Source organism: Anas platyrhynchos, chromosome 18, assembly GCF_047663525.1.
Source record: "Anas platyrhynchos isolate ZD024472 breed Pekin duck chromosome 18, IASCAAS_PekinDuck_T2T, whole genome shotgun sequence".
NCBI classification, from domain to species: Eukaryota; Metazoa; Chordata; class Aves; order Anseriformes; family Anatidae; genus Anas; species Anas platyrhynchos.
Window position 1 is genome coordinate 7,033,861 of NC_092604.1, and position 19,645 is coordinate 7,053,505.

The window sequence follows — 19,645 nt, forward strand, 5'->3', positions numbered from 1 at the left end:
AGGAAATAAAGCATTCGTAGGTTCCTTGGTGAAGGAGAAAGCTGATGTGCTGGATTTCTCCAGGAAGAAATGCAACCGTAGAGCAGCAGCAGTGTCTTTTTAGCTGGGATCTCTCTGGATGCTTCTGGAAAGAGGGAAACATTTCAGTCCTGGAGACAAATCTGGGCATTAGGATTCAGAGGACGTATTTGTTTTTTTCTTGGCATTGCCACAGGTTTTCTGGGTGGCCTCAGGCAGGCCACTTAATCTCTTTGGGGTCTTGTTTCCATCGGTACACACGGGATGAACACAGCGACTTTATTCCATTTGTTTGTCCTGCCTATTTTGATTACAGATCCCTGGGGGCAAGGATTGTCTCTCATTAAACAAAGCAGCCTGTACATGGGGATCCCAGCTTTGGTATGGCCTCTAGGCATGCAGAGCAACAAAACAACATCTGACAGCCAGTCTAGACAGTAAAATAATGCGCCAGAGAAACACAGTTTGGTCACTGCTTCCCTGTTTCTTTATTGCTAAACTGGGGCTTTTTTGGTTTTTGCTGGTCGCTCACCCTCTCTGCTGAGCAGCGTTTAGGAGGGGCAGAGCTCAGGATTGTTTGCCTTTAGCCACCTGCCTGGAAAAAGGAATAAAAAATAGACCCTGGCAGTTCCCAACGAGTTTCTCGTACAAGACTGAGGGGCACCCCAGGCCCCCCTGGGTGCGTTAGATGAGCTGTAGCTGAGCCCTCAGCAAAAAGAGGCTGTGGCAGTGAGCACAAGCCTACATGTGTGTAGGCCTCAGTATGATGTGTGTTCATGAGGCACCTCCAAGTTTCTTCACCAGCATCACTTCAGTCTTTTTGTGCTGCTGTAACGCCCTGTGGTCAGCGTGGCACCAGTACGCACACTTTACAGGTAGACTAATTAGGCAGTCTGAGGATGTCTCAAGCCCCCAGTTGCTGCTGTGGAGCGCTGGCTGCGCGCCCATGTCGCCGCCATCCTGGCTGGCCCTCAGCACGGGCACGCATCAGGGACTCACAGAAACCATCAGCTTCCCGCACAGCCGTTTGGTTTCAGTTTCAAATTTGCATTTACAGCCGCCTGAAACGAGTTCCACTTACCAGCTAATGCTCTGAAGGTGAATCAGTGCACCAGAAGAAATTTGTTTGCTGCCTGCTCTTGCTCCAGAAACAAGGCAGGCCGCGTCTTCAGCCGGTCTTGGTTGGGCTCTGCAGGTTTCAGCACCAAGTTTTATTAGTTGATCCGCTCCAAGAGCATCTCAACTGTTTCGTATTAGCAACTCCTTTGCTTTGGATTATCACTGTTTTTAAACCATGTGGGGACAACACATCTTCCCCACATCAAGGGAAAGGCTGCAATTACAGACATAGAAAGCACCGGACTCTTCAGGATGGCATCACGTCCCTGGCAGAAAGTTGATTTATTTTTAAACCGGTTCCTAAGGAAACCAAGTTTCCACAGTCATGTTCTCTGTCTCTTCGTCTGTCAGTCCTTCCCGAGTAACTTTTATATAAATTAGGCAGTTTCAACCACATTTTACATGGTAGGAGAGGAAAGAGTTATGAAACTCCAGCCTGTCTTGTGAAGCTGGCAGTGGGAAGAGCCTGACACTAGTGCTGCTCTGGGCTGACATGTCACTTCAGCAGTTACCAGCTCAGTCTGGCTGCCATTTAGTAATGAACTTTCAGCCCTGTCAGTGCCGAAAAGTCACCAGGACCTGGGGTAATTTGGAGTCGGTAGTGGGGAGCCTGGGTTACCAGGCTGTGGGAAGAAAAGGAGATTTGGCTTTCTTCCCAGTGCTGCTGGAAAAAATGGATTTACTGGGTAGATCACAAAGGAACTTAAAATCCTGACCAAGATTTGTGCTCAGATACGACAGCTTCTGCCTTTTTTCCCAAGTGCTCAGAACCCAAATGAGAGCTCTGCATGTGGGTGAAATCTTTCTCATGAGAAGATCCCATGACACCGAGGCATCACAGCGTGTGTCGTTCTGAGAAAGTTTCCAGCCGAGGGGCAGCTCAGGGTTTTGGTAAGAGTAGCAAATCACTCCTAACTGGAGAAAAAACAACTTAACAAGGGAATTCAACCCTTTTCTTCCAAAACAAGGGCTTTCAGCCTTGCTCCATGTCATGAAATACGATGGCAGTGTTTAGCTTTAGTTCCAGTGCAAAGAAACACCAGGTGTTTGGCATCCTGAATGAAGCTGTGAAATTGTATCCCTGTTCTCTAGACTTCTTTGCAGAGCAGAGGGGAAAGCGAGCAGGACCATGGGCTGGCACAGGGGAGAGATGTGAGCTGGTGGGAGGAGGAAGGGGCAGAGGAGCTGCATTGCTTGCTGCACGTTTTACTGTGCCAGCCCTGTCGCAGGGACTGCCCGTAGGGAGGAATCCGTGAGCCTCATCCTACTGCAACAGCAGAGCTTGCTCTGGATGGACTCTCCCTCCACCCTCACAGCCAGCTTGAGAAACCTTCTCTTTCCTGTCCATTAGTCTCAGTTTGTCGCTCCCCTGACCAGAGTGGAAGGATGTGTTCGCCATGAGCGAGCTCAGGACAGCTGTGCTGTTTGCCTTTCAGGTCAACTGCTTGTTCCCGGGGGGGAGAGAAGCAGGGGGTCATCCTGGCAGGAGCCGGAGCCTGATCATTATCTGTTAATGGGGAAGTCAATTAAAAGGCTGCCATTGCAGAACGTTTTCTGATGACTCTAATTATCCAATAATTGTATTATCTCATTCAGTGGTGCGACACGGCACGAGGCCCACGAAATGATGTGGGTGCTTTGAGTCTGCAAAGGGCACCCCGCTGCCTACAGCTGCTGGTGGGTTTCCGTGTGGCCCACCAGGGCTGAGCGGGCATGGGGATCCCTTTGTATCACAGGAACAAGGCAGTGAGCAGTGTACATTCCTCCCAAAATTCATTCTTCCATCCCGAAGCCATCAGCTTTTATGTGGACCATAAAGCTGCCTGTAGCCTGCCCTTGCTCTGAATGTTTTATTTGGTGTCTTGAGGGTCGTTCCTCCACGTTGATAGCATCAGGAGCAGGAGACAACTCCAGAGCTGTTGTGGTGCCCCACCTTGTGTATCTATAGAAAAATAATGACCTTCAGAGCCTCTCTGATGCTGCTGCTCACACCCTGCCATGTCCTGAGCTTGCCCAGCCCTGGCCATGCTGGGACCCAGCTCCTGCCTGGCACCAAGCTCTTCTGGTGCTGGCAATGTGGGCAGATCTCTTCTGAGGTTGATTAAAATAATAATAATAAAAGCATCAGGCCTGCTCCAGATATGTTGTGTGCTTTAACTAAAATTGTGGCCAAGGAAGAAAACAGCTTCACCCCGTCCCTTTTAGCCAGTAGTTCAATAATTGCAGCATCTTCTGATATACAGAAGACTGGGTTCAGTTATTGCTTTTCCTGTGGGAAGTCAGGTAAGTCTCCTGCACTTCCCAGGATAACGTCCTACCAAGGAATAGCAGCAGGAGAAGGTTTTTTTTTGTTGCATCATTAGGGAAAGAAAGAGGGGAGCAGTTCACTGGCTACCCTCAGGGCCTCATGGCACCAGTTTCTGCAGGTCTCACTGAGACTGGGTTCATCAGCAGCATGGCAGTAAGACAAGAGGGACACAGAGTGCAAGGCCGTGGTGTGGTTGAACCTGTGGGAAGCAAGATGCACCTGGCTGTAAGGATTAGTTTTCCTTTTCACATTAAACACTCTTGAAGGAAATGTATGTCCCCCTTTGGGATGCATCACCCAGGCTTCCACTTGCAATGCTATGAACAGAAGGAAGGACCCTCCCCGGGCTGTTCTTGGAGGAAAGAAGCCTCCAAACTGTGAAGGGAGGAAGGTGTTTCCTTGCAGCTCAGGCTAAAACTTGGGATTTCAAATCCACCTCCATGCTGGTTACTACTTCCCAGCTAGCAGGGCTTCTCTACTGACACAGCGAAACAGGTGTAGGGCAGGAGTTAGGAGGCAGGAGACCTGGTGGTTTCCTCAGCACTTGCCATTTCTCTTGTTTATCTTCCATCCTTTGCTAGCACCACATTAGCCAGTGTAGTGGCTTTGCCTGCCTTTTTGTGATAGGAATGTCTATTCCAAATGCTAAAGGTTGTGGATTCCAAAGGAATCTTGCTCCATGTAGACACAGGGCCAGTGTCAGGCAAGTGCTCATGGAGAGGCTGCAGGAGCTGAGCTGCTCTGCAGTGTCAGGGTGCCGAGATGAGGGAGCTGAAGCAGCCTGGACATTGTACTGTGCCGTGTTGTGCTGTGCCTTTCTATGCCATGCTGTGCCATGCCGTGCCACCTCCCAGCAGCCCACCCCTTCCCAGCCAACAATTCCCTTCCAGTGGCCGCCTCAACCCTAACTTTGTATCTGTTAAACCTCAGGTAATTGCTTTTAGATGGGTGTAATTAAGAAGCCATTAGTGTAAAGTTTCATTTCAGTTTATGCTTTGGTCTCCATTTGAGCAGAGAAATATGAAATTAAGGTATTAGCTCCTTTCAGAGAGATGAGTCATGAGCTAATAAGTTTCAAGAGCTGTTTCTCAGCTGTAATGATTCTGCTTTTCTCTTTCCAAATCTTCTCCTCCTAAATTCTTGTTTCTGGAGAATTCATTTTTTTAAAAAATAAAAGGGGGAGGGAAGATGTGGAGTGAGGGATCACTACCATGCTGGCAGCTGGAGAGACAGCAGCATTTCCCTGTGGAATCTCCCTGCCACAGCCGGGGATGCACGTGGGGGCAGCACGTAGGCAGGGGTGTGACATACCAGGCATGCAGGGGATACGGGGCACGCACCATGCAGGGTCAACCTCTGCTTTTGGCTGGGAAGGAGGGAAGCAATGAGTGGCCAAAATGTCCAAGGAGAGACCAGGGAAGGTGTCTGGGCTTTCTGAAGTAGAATATAGAAATAGAGAAGGGGAACACGAGTTTGCCCAGGAAAACTAAAGGTCCTTGGGGGATGAGGCCAGCCAAGTGCTGGCGTGCACAGCTCCCAAGGAGAGCGATGTGCCCCTAGGGCTGCAAGCTGGGAAGTTCATGATGGGCTGAGCACTGACCCAAACCGATGGGTTATTTGGGAACATTTTTCCTGTCACCAGCCTGAGCCAGCAGCTGGTGGCCCTGCTCACCTCCTCTCCCTGCAGCCTCAAGCCCTTTGAAGCTGAAGAAATGCCTCCTTTTCTCTGCTCTCCACTTGCTGCCTGCCTCATCCCTGCTCTCCCCCGTGGAGCACCAGCTGGGCACGTCCATCCAGCTGTGCAGCAGCACTCGAGCTGCCCAGACAGATGGGTCCCAGCAAAAAACAGCAGGACAGATGTGCACTGGCCCGACAGATGTGCACTGGCCAGACAGATGCGCCCCAGCAAGCGCCACGAGCTCGCAGCCACAGTGTTTGCACAACCAAATCAGTGGCAGTCAGAATTGCATATACAGCTAATCACGGCTTAATTAGACTGTTCAGACTGCGCGAAGGGTGCTGCATACAAGGAAGGGAGAAAGGGGAGAGGTGTCCTTAGTTTGAGACTGTGAAATGCTACTGAGCATCAATAATGCATCGCAGTAATGTTCCTGTATGAATTGGAAATGCCAAGCAATCAAAGGCCATATGTATTTAGCTTAGATCCACATGATGTCCATGTATTTTTAATAGTGTGGCATCTTTGAAGTGTGTTTATGAAGCACAGCGTTCCTCTCTGTAGCCGTGGAGGAAAGAAATGGCCCCTGGCTGGCAGGCACATGCTTCCTCCCCTCCGCGGGCTGCCCGGACTCCCAGGCAGGGATGTTCCTTCCTCCTGACAATATTCTGGCTTGGTAGGAGCAGGAGTAAAATTAGCAGGCAAGGGGGAAAGGATGGATGATTTCTAATAACCTAATCTAACCCAACCTCTGTCTTCTGTCGGCTTCATCATTTCTAGTGCGTCTTCAGAGTGGGTTTTGTACCCTTGTTTTGTACCTGGCAGGGAAATGGGTGGCTGGGGATCGGAATCTGAGTCCAGGAGCGTTCATCTGCAGGTGGGCGTCCTGGGCTGGCAGCTGCACTTACCCGCACTGAAACTGGGAAGGAGAGGGGAAAAAAAAGGAAAAGAAATGAAAAGAAAAAGCAAGTCACATGCTTGGTTAGCGGGGCTCTTAAAACATTAGGCCGGCTAAGAAGGGAAGTGGTGGGATGCTGAAGCTTTTAAATGAAGTCTAAAGGCCTTTTTTAAAAGATGTGTTCTCATTCATCTGGGAATTTTTGCAGCATTGCCAGCTCGTGTCTTTAAAATGAAGAACTAAATGCTTTAAGTTTATGTGAGAGCTGGCAAGTTTGGGATGAAACTGAAATCCACACGGTTCCCGCAGCTGGCTTGTTTTCTACTTTGCTTGTTTGTTTTGTGCTGCTGGTGTTGCGTTGTTGTCAGCTTGTTGTAGGTATTGCTGGGGAAAGCCTTAACCTTTGCTGAGAGGTGTATTTGATTATCCTGCGATCTTTTAAAATCCCTTGGTGTTTCTGGGAGTGTGTCTGCCTGGCTCTGGGATGCAGGAAAGGTGCAGACACGGGGCGGTCCCAGTTCTCCCCGCTCCGTGGTCCTGCACCCAGCTCTGCTGCTCTGGGGGGCACCCGGTGGCTCCAGCAGAACTCAGGGCTATGCCAAAGGCAGAGAAACTCCCAAAGACTGCTGATCCCTAATTCTAACAGAGGCTTTTGAGGATGTTGATGAAAGCCAGGCTGTCTTTGTAAAGCAGAAAGCATTCTCTCACCTTGATTAAGGCCCCGTGCCCTGCCCAGCCCTGCAAGGCACAAAGAGGCAGGATGCTCCGGGGGCCCAGCCAAACATAAAGGGGATGGCAGAGGGGGGGTGGAGAGAGGGTGTGCTGACACAAAACTAATTCTCCTTCCATTTTAGTTTGTGAACCCGTTGAATTGCCTGTTGGGTTACATAAGGGAAATCATCGTGCCGGTGCCGAAAGGGCAGCCTTGGGGATGCAGCATGAATGCTGAGCAGCCAGTGAGAGGCAGGGGGGGGCACCCAGCCGAGCACCCCATGCAACTTCCCTGCACATGGGTTTAGTGTGGGGGGACACAGGTCTCCAGCCAGGGCTGTGCTGGTGCCCACATCCCCCCCTCTTACCCTCCCATCCCATCCCTTGCCTCCGAATCGCACACACCCTTGCTGCCGGCGCTAGGGGAAAATTAGCAAACAGGCTATAAATTTTGCATGAGTTCCTGAGACCAGAGAGAAATTAATTTGATGTTGTCTTTTGATAAAGATGTAACCCCCTTTCTCTGACTTCAATTTGTTGTCTTCCCCCCCCCGCCCCCAGCTTCGCAAACACTTTTTCTTGAAGGTTGCCATTTGGTTCTTGTGATAATAGAAGTGCATAAATAAATGAATAACCCACTTCAAATAACCCCCAGCTTGTAAGTAGGAGCCGATAGAACACCACCCACGGAAAAACAAAACAGGAAAAATAATAGTAATCAAATCAAGTCAAATCACAGGCCGGTTGCCTCTGGTTTGGATTAGCTGGGTTTATTGTGTGCACAAGCCTCGGTCGGTCCCGTGCGAGTGCCCCAAGCCCTCGGTTTGCTCGGCGCAGCTCAGGGGCACGAAGGACGGAGCAAACACGGGGACCTCTGAGAGCATCACAGCTGCCTTCGGAAGGGCGAGGCCAAGCTGTTGAGGGGAGAGCTTGAGGCCATCACCTGGTGTTTTGTGCAGAGAAGTGCTACCTGAGGCTTCGTTTCTTTCCTAAAGAGGCAGGGGATGGTATTTAAATCTGCCTTTAAATCCGCACTGGAGTTTGGGAGATCGGGTGCAGGATGTGCAGACAGGGTCGAGAATTGAGGTCTGCTGTGAACTGGTTGCAGTGCTTGGGTGGAAGCTCACGTAAGAGTTCATCCCTCAGACTTACCGAGGCCCTTTGGCCATTTTGTTAATGGTGTCTCAGCTTTTTCAAGTCCTGTACAAACAATGGTTAGCACCTTATATTTTTCCAGGAGCTATCAGTGGTTAGAGTTAAGTTAAGAATGCTTCTTTTTAGATTAAAAAAAAAACTAAAAAAAGTGTTACAGGTCAAAACCCATTTCAAATCAAATAATTTAGAGTTTGAAAATATATTTGAAAGGAGAATGAAAAGAAAAGAAACAATTGAAAGAAAACTCCAAGCCCATGTTTAATCTGGAGCATTACATTTGCTTAAGAAATGAAGTTCTCTTCTCAAAAGTATTTAACCTCTTCACCTATTTTTCCCTTAAGCTGATTTTTAAAATTAAAATGCTCAATATGAAACAAAGAAAAGCTTAGTATAAGAAAAACTTCTGAAAAAGCTTTTAACAAAAGTTTGAAATTGCTTAAAGACTTTCAAAATCCCTTCAGCTCCCCTGTTTTGGTCCAAAACTCCTCACCAAATTTGATCCCAATTCACATGGAATTTTAGTTCATTGAAACCAAATGTTCCCGTTGATGTTTCCGTCATTTTTCAAAGTGTGCCCAGGTCATGCCAAGGCTTTCTATGGCAGTGATGGGCTATGCTCTGTCTCTGCCATTTTAGCACACATGCAACTTCCACCTACAGGTTTTCTTCTTTTCTTATTTTTTTCACTTACCCCTTCTCTCTACATACCACGTGTTCACAGATTTTGCCAAATGGATGTTCTTGTGTCTTCTCTCCTTACATGCCTCCATTCTGTGTTTTGTGTTTTGTTTTGTTTTTCCATGGTGCCTGAACTTGTGGCACCAGAACTAAGTCCTTGGATCCAGCTTTAAGGGACTTGGTCATGGATGTTGGATGGACTTTGCTGCTCTCAGGATTTCCTCTGGCAAAGAGGTCCCCAGTCCAGAAGCTGCCCCTCCAAATATTACACTTCGTATATAGTTTTCTTCTCGAGACAGCCACATAACCACTGTAAATCAGGTTTTGTAGATATTTTTAGGAGCAGAGTTTAGAGGCCACTTTGCAAGGCGAGAAAAGATAAGAGCATGTAACAGAATCGTGTGACATCTGCCTCTCTCTTGGAGACTTTGCTTTGATTTTTCTTGAATTGTTTTTTGTCTGAATTTTTAATGGAAGGAGTTAGGCAGCTTGTCACTCTTCATGTATGGAAAACATAATGCTCTTTGATGTTCTCAGTTACTGTGTCATGTTTATGTGCTCTGACAGTCTTTGAACCGCGGCTCACTGCAGACAATGGGAAGGGAGCCTCGGAGTGAGGAAAGGACTTTGAAAGAGCCCCGTCTTCTCCTCCAGAAATGGCAGCATTTCACCACCATCCACACTGGTGTCCAGCGCCTTCAAAACATGAAAATTTTAGACTGGAAAAGCTGCATGACTGAGCCAACAGTGTGCGATATCTCTCTGGGCTATGTCAACACTGGGAGGTTTTAGGAAGCTTTAGAGCTTTTCAGAAATTTCCAATAATTTGACATAAAGACAAACTTGTGGAGCTTTGTAGAATTATTTTTAGTTTTATAGAAATAAAATTCAATGAAACTAAAAATTCATATTTCATCCAAGCACTGATCACACTGACAGGAACTGCTAGTAAAATAAATACATCCTTTCTGTAAGTTTTTCGTAGCTATCCAAGAACATAAAAGTGACAGGCAGTTGTTGCGAGGAAATTAGGTGCGAACAAGCCCAGATCTATTTCAGCTGCATACTAAATAAACACCTGAGATCCCCGATGATGCTGCCCAGAAGCTGCCCTCTTTACTTCTGATCAGCACAATGACACTTAAAAAGAAAAATCACAGTGCAGTGTTCTGTAGATCACTTTGCATGGCTTAGCGCGTTATTTAATGAGCTTCAGGGCACAATGCAAAGTGTGTTAGTTCACACAGGTCTTTCATTAAAAACTACAGCCAGACCTTTTATTTAGTCATTTAAATGGGCTGCTTCTCTTCAGAGATTCTTTTAAGGTTTGTTTTAAAAACTGCCCAGATTCAGCTGCAAAGCAAATGGATCAAAACACACATTATGTTGTTATTCCAGGAACAGCAGCAGGTAGAAGACACCGCCGCAGTCATGGCACTGCCGTGCTGGATGCCAGGAACAGGGAGCAGCACGAGGCAGAAAAGCTTGCTGCTTCGCATGCACCAGCACGCCGACACACAGCAACACAAATGAAATTTGTCTTTTTCCTCCCCTTACCGTGTTTTTGGGACTCTGTGATCACCTGGGGTTGCTACCTCTGAGCATTCCTGGCCCAGTTGGTTTGGGAGAGAAGTGGAGGTGAATTGGGTTCTGATCCCAGGGGTGGCCAGCAGCCTTCCTCTCTGTCCCCGTCCTTGCCATCTCCCCTGCTCTACACCGCATGGCAGAGACCCTCCAGGTCCTCCTCAAAAGCCAATTTAGAAACCTGGCAGGGAGACCAAGCAGTCAATTCCATTTTCTTCTCCTTCTTCTTCCGAGCACGAAGCCTAGCAGACCCCTTCAGAAAAGACTCCCTGTCACAGGAAAGGGCTCCTTTGTATGCGAGTTGCAGCGTCTATTTTTCAAGATAACCTTTATTTCATGTAGTGAGTGTTAGCTTTGCTGAAAAAGAGAAAAGCCAAGATAACTCCTTCACCTGTGGAACATTATTACGCTTTCTGGAAAAAAGAAGAATGAGTCGTTCTGGTGCATGATAATGGAGGTGGAACAAATCAGGCAGAAACAGGTGCCGAATGGCACCTCTCTCTATTTCTCCCCACCCGTCTATCTTTGCAATCTCACTCTCTTTTCTCTGTCTGTCTTCCCGTCTCCAACACAGGCTGACTTTTCTCTCTCCCTTCTCTCATTACCTACAAATTCTCCATTTTTCTTATGCACAATATAAGAGCCTCCGGGACTCATCAGCAAAAGCTGCGACCGACAGCTCTATTATTTGGGCTGTCTGTTGAGGTGGTGGCTGGGCTCCTGCCCTGCTGTGCTCGGTGCTGTACAACCGAAGCACAAAGTACTGGCTTCTGCAGCAAAAGGTTTCCAGCCTAAAAATTTTGCGGTTTGCATTTGGCTGCAAATTGGTCTGTGGGAACATTTTCCCCTGGGGAAAAGGCTGTTCTTTGGGTAATAGGTAAAATGTGAATGCTTCATTGGAGTACTCTAATTCCAATGACATTTCAAAGGCAAAATATTGAATCAATTTGAAATCAAAATGGATTTTAAATTTTTTATTATTTTGGCTGCTTCCTGCTCCATTTCCCACTTGTTTTCACTTCTATATTAGAATCTTAATTTTATTCTGTTGCATATCTATATAGCATCCAGTATTGCAATACTAAACTGAGCCTCAATAATATCAAAATGAAGCATTTCAGTAGGTGGTGGCATAACTTCTGAAGAGACATACTTCAAAACCGCATTTTCTGACTTGGTCCTGTCTGAGACATAAAGAAATGTTTAGTTGCTAGATTTCTCTGGAGACAGAATGCCTGTTTTCTCATCAACTTTAATGATGAGCCCTAAGAAAACCTGGGTTTGATCAGACAGAACAAGGCACATTCAAACGCGTCTTCGGAATTGGATGCTGATATTGCAGTGTGACAGTGATGTATGGAAGAGGTTTCCCTGTCCCTCAGCGTACCCCATCCTCCCTGTGAAAACGTGAATCATGCCTTCAGCTCCCAGCTGTCCGCTTAACTCCTCATTTGAGCAATGATTGCAGTAGAGGAAGGAGGCTGGTTGTGCCTCGGCTCCAAACTGGACAGCAGCCGGTGTACGTCCCCCAGTCCCAGCATCCCCATGGAAAGCCATAGCCACGGGGTGCAAGAGTCAGGGACTGCTGCATGCACCTTGAAAGGGAAGGAGGACATCCCACCTGGGATTAGGACTTTAAATGAAAACCAGAAATAAAATTAATGATGTGGGAAGAGCATCTTAGTCATTTATCCTATTGCTATGGAGCAGGGCCGGTGGGAAGCCCGGCTGGCTTTATGCTCTAATCAGGGCAATGTGTTTGCAGAGCTGGCGATTTCGCATCGGCTGGATCCTACTGGCAGGGGAAAAGTTCTGCAGCACACGCCTGGGTGAGCTCCGTGCACATATAGCAGCTCTAAAAGTTGCTACACAGAGTCCGTGCTGCACCATAAATTACAGGGTAGTTATTTCTTAGTTATTTAGCAGTTACAGTGTAATTAGTTCCACTTAATGTCAACTTTTGTCAATACGTCTTCCATTAGCCAGAAAATTATAGCTGGGTTTGAAAGCAATGGCAATACATAAGTTTCTCTGAGCATGGAGTTGGAGAGGGGAGGAGGAAATGTGCTGCGGGGAGGGACGGGGCTGCTGGGTGAACGCCGAGCTGGTCTCATCTCTGCATTCCTACAGGCGCGCTCGTCCTCGCATCCCCACACACACAAAGCACACATCTCCTCTCCAGGATCGATATTCCAGCCCAGGCTGCAGAGAGGAATCAAACAGGTCCCTGGAGAAGTTTGCTTTGGCTGCTCAGAAACAAACAGACAAGCAGGCGAGCAAATAAAACCCAAGATCTGCCTTAAGATAGCATTTGTTGCCTGTATTTCATGGGAGAATCTAATTAAGAAGCATGCCTTCGATTTTGGGGATCCCAATATCTTTCGTTCAAAGAGGGCTTAATTTCCAGCTGCTCTATTCTTGGTCATTGCAGGAAGTCCATCTGTTCCCACACCCAGAAATTTAAAAAAAAGAAAAAAATAAAAGTGTTGACTCCTTTTTATTTGTTTGTTTTGCTTTTGAAACTGTAGATGTCATGAAAGGATTGAGATATCTGAGTTTTGCCATTGCTTTGAATAGGGCCAGTATTCTGGTCCTTAGTCCAAAAATGGTGAAAACTGGGGAACTCAGCTTTAGGAAAAGCAGGGAGAGATATTATCGTGTGTCACAATAGTCTGCATGGTGAAGGGTGAGGCAAGCTATCCATCCTCCTACAAGAGCTTCCACTTTAGGGCATCATCAGCATTTGGGAGCACTTTTAGTATGAAACAGTCTTTTACCTGTTTCACATTTCAAAACCACGTGGCAGCAGATTGCACAATGTGACTATTGACTGAAGTGCTAATGATGGAATGATTGGAAAATATCAAAACAAAATCTATTAAGATTACTTTGTAATGAAGCAGATCCATATAATTCTCTCTTTGTTTGTGTGACTAAACCAGGTCTCCTGTTATATGCCTAGAAGCAGAAAAGAGTCAGCATGGGTCCTTTTTTTTTTTTCTAATAGCTTTCATAATTCCAGCCTCCAATAGTCCCCTCCATATAATTTTCCTCTATGAGTATGCTGTGTTGATTTCACACAGGGCCCTGCATATGCTAAATCTGGTCCTTGAAGAAGAATTAAGTATTCAGTTCAGGAAAAAAATATCAGTCAGAAGGAATGTAACGGTACTGTTGGTATTAATACATCCTCCAAACATATAATGAAGTTCCTTCAGTTGTCTTGCACCCCTCTGTGTCCACCAGGAGGCCAGGGACAATGGGGCTCCTCCTGCTATTATAGAATAAACAATAATAACAACAACAGCAATAAACATTTGCACCACAGATTTTTTTTTCCTGACAAATATGAATTTCAAAATTAATGTGCACAGCTATACAGTGGTGATTGCAACTTCCTACTATTATCGATAATAAGACCGGGGCATGTAAGTCAACGAGCCCATTGCAGCTGAAGCACTGAGACCAACTAAAATCTCTTCTGAGAAATCCTTGGAGATTTATGTATACATATATATATATACATATATATATATACAAAAATCCCCAACCATGTTTGCATAATGAAGTACTGTAAGAAAGAATCATGATCTGAGAAATTCCATAAGCAAAAATAGAAGGTGAATTCCTCTGATAAATAATGCACTGTAGAATACTCACTGAGCTGAGTCCATTCCACCTTGCAGTTTCCCATCCATATGGAGTTTCCTTCTCTCTGTGGGCAACCTCATCCTGAATACACTTAAATGCAATATATGCAGACATTTATGTCTGTTCTCTTGAATATTTCAGGCCACGTTAGATAATTCTGCCCCACAAAACTCCCTTGCTTTAGCAATCCAGGGAAAAAGAATAGGCTGTGTTAATGGTCAAATACACCATATCCTAAAGTACCGCAGAAGCAGCAGGGGTTGGAACCTGTGGAATTTTGACTTATGGGTCAGGTGTTGGTTGGGAAACAGCACAGAGGTTAGCCGAGCCTCAGTCCTCATGGGAAAAAGAGGATCTCAAACAAGGCAGAAGGGCTGGTGCTTCTGTCCAGCTCTAGGGTCATGGTGGTCACTTTAGCAGAAGTCAGACTGAGGAAGCAGAGCAGAGGAGGGCCTGGTCAGCACCAGCTGTGGGGACTCTGATGTTTGACATAGCCTGGGGGAAGAGGTCCCCTAAAACCTGCTCCAAGGCTGACTGGGGTTGGCCGTGTCCCACCCAACCTTCCTCATGAGGACGAGGGTACCCAGCTGGGGCTGGGGGCTGCGAGACATGGCACCCAGGCCCAGCCTCGCCTCCCACCACCCCAGGGCACTCATTCAGTGCCTCGAACCCTCTGGCTTAGCACACTCAGTGCCTGTATGGGAGGTGATTATTATGGGATGCCACCACTTCTGCAAAGAGCCCTGCTGCCCACACTGCCTCCTCTCATTGACTGCTGAGGTATTTTTGCCTGGGGTGAAGCCTGAGGGCCTGCCAGCCCTGCCCCAGCCTCCTGCCACCCTGAGCCCCACCGGCCAAGCAGCAGGAGGGAGGATGAAGGGAATGACAAAGTTATGACAAGCACTTTGACAAGTGTTGACATGGGAAGGAGAAGCCATCACAAACAACTGTGGGCCTGAGATAATTTCAGCCTCAGGGCAGAGTCTGGAAGGTCCTCAATGACGTCAGGAGAGTTTCTAATGGCATCAAGTATTTGTCATCTCCTTTTGCCTCTCTCCTACACATACCCGTGTCTACCAATATTGAACCTACATCCGAGCTTTGCTGTTCCAAATCTGGAAGGTGTTGGCTGATCAAGGGGAGGATGCTCTGAGTCAGGTGCCCCATGTTGCATCCGTAACTTCTGGAGCTCCGTGATGGAGACAAAAAACAGCTACCACCCACAAAAGCCATGTGGCGGATGCTAAAGAGTCACAGCCCAGGCCTGTCTGTGAGGCTGGTGGGCTGTGAAACACTCCACAGCCTCCTCATTGCTTGGAAATGCAGTTTGGCCATGAGGGGTTGGAAGTCAGTCTGGTGGGAGTGGGGACATCTTGGCTGGTTGGCAGGGAGCTCACTGGGGACAGTCTTCCAGGGTTACTCGGAAATACATTTTGCTTCATCCACATACGTGGCCCAACAGATTGAGTGTCTGCTCTTTTGCCAAACATGCAGCTGAATAAGTTTTGCAGGTTGGCCAAATAGAAAGTTTCTGGTAACTGCAGATCTCTACTGTAGCCATAATTTGGGACTCTGGAAAGGATAGGGAAGACCTGCCACCTCTGATTGTATAAGAAAGAGAGAAGAGGTAGGAGAGAGCAAGATGCAATAGAGAAGATCAGCAAAAATGGGGAGCAGAGACTGTGTGCTCTTAAAGAATCAACAATACGCATAGAAAAGGGAATTACCCAGGGGAGTGAAGTGTGTGTGCGGAGCTGTGAGAAATGTTATGGAAGAAAGATATTAAGGCGAAGCAACTGATATTTGAAATGTTATTTGAAGAGAAGTTTTAATCTGATAGGGCGCAGACAGAGAATTAATGGATTTTCAATGAGTTGCATAGCGCTTTGGGACAGTGTAGGGAACAAAGCGAAGTTCCGCTGCTGGAGGTCAATGCCACATCCCTGGCACAGAGCAAGCCGTCAGAGAAGAAATCAAAAAAGCAATTGAGAAATAAAGTCTGCTGAATTCCTCTGAGATGAGCAGGAGTTTAAAAAAACAAAACCAAAGCCCATAACTCCCATATCTGCTTTCCTTTTAATTACCCAAGAGTTCAGGTTGGATGGCTAGAATCAGCGATAGGTATGTAAGCAGAGAAAAACAGGTAACTGTGAGGCTTCTTACAAGTCCTTCAGAGTAAGAATAGCTCACAGAGCGGATTTGTGCATCAGCAGGCATGTGGGAGGGCCACGGAGGGACTGGCTGGGGTGCCAGCAGGAACAGTACTGGGGAAAACTCATCACAATCCACAGCCTGATTGTCAATGTTGGGCTCGAACCACTGGATCTCCCTTGCACCCCCAGGCCTGCATGACTCAGTAGCCCTTCTGGAGGGCAGGAGACCTCCTTTTGAAGGCATTGCTTCAAAATGTCTTTTGGAAGGGAAAAAAGAGGAAGTAGAGCCAAGAAAAAGAAGGGATGAAAAACGGTGCTCTTGGATGACAGAGCAAGAAGATCCTTATTCAGATAAACACCAGTGTCTTGGGTCTGAAAGAAACTCCCTGGGCAATCTAGAAATCTTATCAGCTCTACAGCTCTTCTTTTTTTTTTTTTTTTTCTCATCTGTTTTAGTCTATCTTGATTTCTCCTTATTTCTTCATCTCTATTTCTTATTCCATTATTCCATTCTTCTAATATGATCAGAGGCTGTAGATATCTTGTGTTTCCCAGAATCCCAGTTAAGGTCTTGTTGGCATCTGGAGGGCAGAAAGTGGTGGGGGTCATGAAGGCAATGAAGCAGCAAGTTGAATCATTGCTATTATTTAAGTATTTCTAGGAAATGCAGACCATTTGTGTTTGTCTTTCTGTTGTTTTTTTTTTAGCCCCCAAATTTCTTTTCACCTAGGGAGACTGGGTTTAGGTCAAATCCCTGAAAAGAAAATGATCGCAGTTTGCTTCGTTTTTCTGGAGTCAGGCAGCTGGATAGAATTGAGAGACTCTGAAGATCCTTCTGAAAAGGGAAGCTGCAGCGTGAGGTCCAGGACTTTCAGAGAAGAAAAACTCTATAGGGAAAGAGCTATTTTAGAAAAGCTCCATCAACCAGCCATTCAACTGGTATTTGCAATCAGTCATGAGACACAAATGCATCGAAAAGAGGCGTCCTTATTTCTTAATTCTTGTTTCATATATTGATGCCATCAGTAATATTATGTATAACCAATTAAAAAGAATAATGGCTCTCAGCAGCAGGCTGAATTCTTCACTGCATCTGATTCAGTACTAAACCATCCCAAGAATTCTTCTGAGGCTGCATTTCTCTCAGTGTATTATGGAAATGCAGTGCACCTTTTAATCAGGAGGGACATCTCTACTTAGGCGGCAGACTGGAAAATTTCTTCTGTGCAAAATGCTGTGTTCTTACCTGACTGAAACCTGAGATTAAACTCCAGCTGATGTCATGGTTTCAGGAACAGGCAGATAATGCACTTCTAAAACTTGGAACTGAGTAATGCATTTTCTTTGCATTTAGATTTTTTTACCCATTTTCTTATAAACGGAACTACACCCCTCCTCCTCCCAGTTAACAAATGGAAATTGGTTATGTCTGGAGGATGGCATTAGGACTAAAGTACTCTGCTGGGACACTCCACTGGGGATTTCCTGGCTCCTCTGCAGCTGTGATCAGTCTTGTAGAGCTGCAAGTCAGCGTCCTTGGGAGCTGAGCTGGGGTCAAGAGGAGCACCACGGCCTCAGGGTACTGACGTGCCCAAAGGAGACCATACATTTTTTCAGGATTGCCATTTGTGCCTCTGAACTAGGTACCTAAAAATGGGAAATGGACAGGGACAGGTTATCCAATGGCTCAACCACCTGCACTCAAAGTAGTCATCTAAAATAGCCACATCCCTTACAGTCAGTGCAAAGACTGCCCCCTCCAGTGTACAATTTGGAAGCCGAAGAAATAATAGCTTTATTGAAATTGTCACAATATGAGCACTAATTCTAATGTGTCCCTGATTCGTGGTTCCTCATATGCAGAAAGCAATCTTCCTTTTTTACTACCTTTTCTAATCAGAGTATATGTTCTTTCAAGGCAGAAATCTCATCTTTCATTTTGCCAATGTGCAGCATCTTAACACATTTTCATCATAGCTGGGCCCCAAAGACTCTCTCTCGGTATAAATGACCGATACCAATGAGCTCTTATCATATTACAGTAATGCAAAAGCAAAGAAGGAGCTTCAGCTTAGATGCAAATTTCAGTCCTGCCCAAACAAACCACCTTGATTTAATGATGCAGAGCATGGAAGAATTACATATACATCATCCCATCAGGATGAGCTTCACCTTCCTCCTCTGCTGCTTATTCCTGTTTCAGGAAGGAGATTGAATTTAAGTCATGGAGAAAGGTGGATCTGTTCTGCAGTGCAAAGAATATGTAAAGCCCCAAATCTGGAAATAATAGCAATTCCCATTTCTGTATCTTTTCTGAAAAAAGACATTTACAGGTAGCTTTTCTTGGAACAGTAAAGATTTTTCTCTTTTTCTTCTTCTTTTTTTATTTTACTATAGTGAAATCTTTAACAAATAATCATTTCACACTGTACAGTTCATCAATAGAAGCAATAACACCAGGTTATGTAATAAATTAAATATGATTTGCAGTTGAAAGTAATCGTGCTTTCAGGCATCAGCTTCTTGTCACATTAAGGGCTCTGGCAAACAGGTTTAATATTCGAGGAATGAACAGAATTATTGACAAGCAGAGGAGGAACTAGACAGCAAGTGAGCATCGTATTAATTTTTCAGAGACCGATATTGCTTTTCCTGCTGACATTGCAACAAACTTTCAGGGCTGGCTTTTGCTGTGGAGGGTTTTGGTAGCGGTAGTCGTGGCTTGTTTTTTCTTGAACTTTTTTTCTGCCATTCTGTTCATGCCTGTTTGGGAGGCAGAAGGAAACAGGGAGAAAAATAGCGGTGGCTCACGGACAGCAAGGGCAGCTTTACTTCTGGGTTTATTCTCCCAGAAAACTCAATTCAAGGTTAACTGAGATTAGCTCCAGTTCTGCCTTTCATTATACCAATGGGCATCTTTCTTGCTTTTGAACAATGGCATACAATTCCCATCATGTTTCTAGAACATACAAAGATTTAGGGACTTCCACTGGTTTTTGGCTTAGAGGGAGATTCTGATGGTTGAAATATTGGAGCTCATCTAGGACAGAGTTTCTCAGTATAACAGTGAAATTAAAGTCCAAGCTACAAAGCCTGGCTGGAGTATCTGAGTTTCCTGGTATTTGTAACTTCTGGGTGTCACAATGGAATGGAAATTGAAAAGCCAAACTTCCACATGTCCAACCGGTCCAGTTTCCCAGAGATGAGTGTTGAAAGTGATGACAATTCACCTTTTTACCTATGTTTCCAAAGTGCTACAGACACAGCTGAAGGGGGAAAAAAAAAGTAAGAAAAAGTGTGAATGGCCACTCTGAGGCATGTGTTTTGTCTAAGGCAGAGGTAAAAATAGCCACTGACATTTTTCTTGTCTCAGATTTGAACTCTAAGCACCACACCCTTCCTCTATATGTCTCATGCAATTTGTCACTCCAGAAAGATGGAAAAAATGTGTTAAATAAAAATAACTAAAGTGCCTTTCAGTTGATGCAATATGGAGAGGCAGAAGAGAAGATTTGTGTGGTGTCGTGGTCAGTGGCTGCTCAGATCAGAGGTATCTGATAGGAATTGTCATTGGAGGTCCTCACAGAGATCAAGTGTCTAGAGATTTCTGTATCCCTAGGAGAAAAGCTGCCCAAAGCAGCTCCCTGCACTGCATTTACGTTGTGGAAGGGCTGGATTCATGTCCGTCTTTG

General features: G+C 45.9%; 1 long non-coding RNA gene across 1 annotated transcript in view; it reads left to right on the forward strand.

Moving 5' to 3' along the window:
* LOC110354167 (uncharacterized) overlaps positions 1–19,645 on the forward strand; it is a 110,092-nt gene that overhangs the window by 58,990 nt on the left and 31,457 nt on the right. The window lies entirely within an intron of this gene.